This window comes from Chrysochloris asiatica, unplaced genomic scaffold, assembly GCF_000296735.1.
Source record: "Chrysochloris asiatica unplaced genomic scaffold, ChrAsi1.0 scaffold00182, whole genome shotgun sequence".
Classification (NCBI taxonomy): Eukaryota; Metazoa; Chordata; class Mammalia; order Afrosoricida; family Chrysochloridae; genus Chrysochloris; species Chrysochloris asiatica.
Genome location: NW_006408700.1, coordinates 6,479,460 through 6,484,202, shown reverse-complemented (window position 1 = coordinate 6,484,202; position 4,743 = coordinate 6,479,460). Strand labels below are relative to the sequence as shown.

General features: G+C 45.2%; 1 protein-coding gene across 1 annotated transcript in view; it reads right to left on the bottom strand.

The window, feature by feature from the left end:
- The window catches only part of PPP1R14C (protein phosphatase 1, regulatory (inhibitor) subunit 14C), a 181,192-nt gene that overhangs the window by 113,296 nt on the left and 63,153 nt on the right, over positions 1 to 4,743 (bottom strand). The window lies entirely within an intron of this gene.

The window sequence follows — 4,743 nt, the reverse complement described above, 5'->3', positions numbered from 1 at the left end:
GAGCCGGCGGCGGGAGTAGGAGGAGGCAGGGGCGGGAACCGCGGCCTTAAAGACGCCGCCGAGGGTGGCGCAAGAGTGCAGACCCCGGAGGGGACTGGGTGCCAGGGGGTGTCCAGGTCCTCGCTCTCTGAGAGCAGGACTTGTGCCTCCCGCGTCGCCCCGCCTCACCGGGAAGGGAACGCGCCGCAGGTCCCCCACCACGGCTTTCCTGGTCCCCAGTCTCCTCTGGTGTCTGGTGTCTGGTGTCGGGGACGTGGTTCCTCTTCTCCCAGCCCCACCCCGCGGCGCCAAATGCGCATTCCTATTCAAGCCTCAAACTGTGAGCCAGAAACATCGACGAGGTGAGGTGTGCCATCGGATAATCACCGCGCCCGGAAAAAAACAACAACAGATTTCCAGAACAGGTTTTCTTACAAGTCACGGGCAGAGCATAGACGTCTGTATCGCTAAAGGGCTAGGTGGCCAGGGACTTCAGAGAGCAAACATTTATCTAACAGAATCGAGGCACTTTTTCTAGTTTCACATTTTGAATGTTGCTTTCACTGACTACCCAGCTTTTCTTTCTTGGTGTCATTTCCAAGCAATCTCTTTTTTTACCCCAGAAAGCAACTACAAGAACTTAACTCTACTTTAAAAACATCATATAGTCCAGCGAAAGTTACACATTAATGGGCTTATTATAAAATTGAGGGCAAAGAGATGGCGCGGGAGATTATAAACAGAAGACTTCGTATGTAGGTGTGTCAAATTATAGGCAGACACTAGTACGTTTCTGCTGTACATAACAACGCATTTCTGTTTCAGCAACAGAAAGAAACCACAGAGATTTTCAAATACCAATAGTAGCTTTTATGAACATTAAAAAACAGAAGCTGGTAAAGGTTGCTGGCAACTAGCTAGCTACTCAATAAAGTTCTCATAAGTAGCTCAGTCAGTTTCCTCTGAAAACTTTCTATGTGGGGAAGATTCTGTTTGGGATTCCAGATTGGCAACTATGGAGCAGAGAGACACAGGGCCAGGTCTGATCCTTTTGTTCTCTCCATTTGGGACTTCCCAGCAGGAGCCCTAGTAGGGATTTCCCCAAAGGGTTTAATGCCCAGAGCTCTAATCCAAACAGCTTGGTAGAGTGAGAGGGAAGAATCTAGTGGGAGGTCATGTGAAAGGCTGGCTGGAGGGGACCTGGGAACTTTGTCAGTATCAGAAGGGATTCAAGGCTGGACCATGTCAGCCCCATGAAGAGGGTTAGCTATCTCCTAGAAGGTGAGTTTCTCACCAAACCCATCACAGACATACCAAAAACACCAAACCCAGTCTTCAGTAGATTCTGATGCACGATGTCCCTATGTGTTACAGAGAAGAACTGAGCTTCCTAGTAACACAGGGGTTTGTTGTTGTTGTTAAGTGCCGTGGAGTCAATTCTGACCCATAGCGACCCTGTATAGGGTTTCAAAGGAGCAGCTCATGAGCTTGAACCACCGACCTTGCAGTTCAAATGACTTTGCAGTCTGATGCCTTAGCCCACAATGCCTCACCAGCACTCCAACACAGGGGTTAAGTGCTGCTAACTGAAGGGTCAGTGGTTCTAATCTACCAGCAATTTAGGGAGCAAAGACCTGGCTATCCAGCCGCTCCGCGGGAGAAAGATGAGGCTGTCTACTCCCATAAAGATTTACACCCTTGGAAACCCTGTTCAGGGTCGCTATGGGTCGGAACCAACTCGACGGCACTTAACAACAACAACAACAATCTACATCCTTAGACTTCTGGTGTGGCACTCTAGGACAAACAAGGTCAGTTTGAACCACAAGATTTGGCAGTTCAAACTCACCAGGTGCTCCTTGGAAACCCTATATTGGCTCCCTATGACTTGGAACCAACTCAATGGCACTTAACAACAACAAAATCTATTCCCTTACAGATGACAGCCTGGGAAATCTTATGGGCACTCCTTCTCTGATGATTCTAGTCACTATGATCCAGAATCAATGGCAACGTGCTTGAAAGAGCAGACTGCCACATCTTCCCCCGACACAGAAGTCGGTGGGTTTGCAGTGAGGTGCTCAACCGCTGTACCACCAGGGTTCCTTCCCTAAGATTATAGTTAGTGTTCTTGTTGTTGTTAAGTGCCGTCGAGTTGGGTTCTGACCCATAGGGACCCCTCTGTATAGGGTTTCCAAGGAGCAGCTGGTGAACTTGAACCCACAGGCTTCCCGGTTCAAGTGGACTTTGCAGTCCAGTGTATATAGTTAGTGTTGTTGGTGTTAGGTGCCATCAAGTCAGTCCCGACTCATAGCGACCCTATGCACAACAGAATGAAACACTGCCCGATCTTGGGCCAACCTCACAATTATTGCCACACTTGAGCCCATTGATGCTGCCACTTTGCCAATCCATCTCAGTGGGGGTCTTTCTCTTTTTCTCTGACCCTCCACCTTACCAAACATGATATCCTTCTCCAGTAACTGGTTCCTCCTGACAATATGTCTGAAGTATGAGAGACGAAGTTTGGCCATCCTGGCCTCCTAGGAGCACTGTGGCTGCATTTCTTCCAACACATATAGTTAGCTGTTGTTGTTGGTTCCAACCCATAGTGACCCTGTATAGGGTTTCTGAGGAGCAGCTGGTGAGCTTGAACTGCCGACTTTGCAGTTCAAATGGCTTTGCAGTCTGGCGCCTTAACCCACAGCGCCACACCTGCAAACCCTTTGAACCACCTAAATGTCTTCATCACAGAAAAGGCAGGCATCAGTTCATGATCAGCCGTTAGAGGCTGATGACTACTGCACAGATCACCACCACCATCTGTCCTGGAGGGTTTGTTGTTGCTAGTTGCCATTCAGTTGACTGATTCATAGTGAACTGATGCAAAACAGAAGTTGCTGGTCCTGCGTCATCTGCATGATCAGTCCTGGAGAATGTTGTTGTTATTGTTACGTGCCATGGAGTCGGTTCCGACTCACAGTGACCCTGCACAGGGTTTCTCAGGCTGTAAATCTTTATGGGAGCAGAAAGCCTCATCCTTTTCTCGCAGAACAGCTGGTAGTTTCAAACTGCTGCCCCTGAGGTTAGCAGCCCGATTCGTAACCACTACCTTTTAAACTCTAAGCAGACAGCCAGGAAGGTGAACACTTGAGCAAAGTGGGTACTCTGCCTGAAAAGAGGAAGAAGAGAGAGGAACCATGACAAGCTGCTCTCTACCAACGTCTCGTCCATATCCAAGTGAGTTAACACCAGCGTTAACCAACAGTACAACCAGGAGGATTTCAAGCAAAACAAAAACACCTACAATTTTAGTCAATGAAGGAGAAACTAGAACCTGTATTAAAATCTCTGCCCCACGCTACCACAGAGGCCTGGTAATACCAGTTATTTTGAGGATTGGGCCTATGACCCAGTAGTAAGGCAGAGAGTGGGAAATTCCAACTCCTTATTTGGAATCTTTAGACAATGAATTCAGTCATTCAAGAAGAACTTCAAAGAATCAATTAAAATTCACTAAGTTCTTTTGCAGAAATTCTTGAGTCGGTTTTTTTCTCACCAAGTATAACGCTTTTTCCTTTTGTGCTTAAAACTTGGTTTTCACTCAACAACTTCAGAAATAACAGGTACTAAGAGACATTTTATAAGAAGTTTAGGGTTTTAGACATCTTGTAAAAAAAAAAAAAAATAGCCATTGAATAGTCTGTCTCTTTGTACTGCAGTTGTTTTGTGTTGGACTTCAAAATTCCTCAATAAATCTAAATGACTTTGCAGTTAGGAGCTGAATTAACGGTGAGACTTCCTCTTATAAATGCTACCACGGATGTAACTTACTCTTGAAGAGAAAACCTTCATACCTTCACCAGAGAGATAGACAAACACACACACTTAGTTCCATGTTTAAATAATTAAAATTCATTGTCCAAAAATTGACAAACAATATATAGAAATACTACTTTTGCAGACTTCAGAAATTGAAAGCAAAATATATAGAATAATAGAACTGTTCCCAAGCCTGAAATGTTACATAGGTAACTATTTAAATTCAGCAAAACTATTTCTCATCTACAAGAAGAGAGAGAGACAGAAGATAAAAGACTAAGGCAATCCTTGGGTGGTACAAATCAGTAGGTAATATACTCACCATCTAACCAAAATGTTGGAGGATCATGTCCACGCAGAGACATCTTGTGGCTCCATCATTAAAAACCCTGTGGAATATACTTCTACTCTGAAATATATGGGATTGTCATGAGTCAGAATCAGCACAATGACTTTGTTGTTAGGTGCCATTGAGTTGGTTCTGACTCATAGCAACCTTATGCCCAACAAGAGGAAACACTGCCCGGTCCTGCGCCAACCTCACAATCACTGCTACGTTTGAGGCCATTACTGCTGCCACTGTGCCCATTCATCTCATTGGTAGTCTTCCTCTTTTCACTGACCCTCCACTTTACTGAGAATGATGCCTTTTTCCAGGGACTCGTCTCTCCTGATAATATGTCTGAAATATGAGAGACAAAGTCTCACCACCCTGTCTTCCAAGGGACATTCTGGTTTTACTTTTTCCAACAAAGATGTGTTTGTTCTTCTAGCAGTCCATGGTACTTTCAATATTTTTCTCCAACATCGTAACTCAAATGCATTGATTCTTCTACTGTCTTCCTTATTCAGTGTCCAACTTTCACATACATATGAGGCTTTTGAAAATACCATGGCTTGGATCAGGCATACCTTAGCTGTCAAACTGACGTCTTTGCTCTG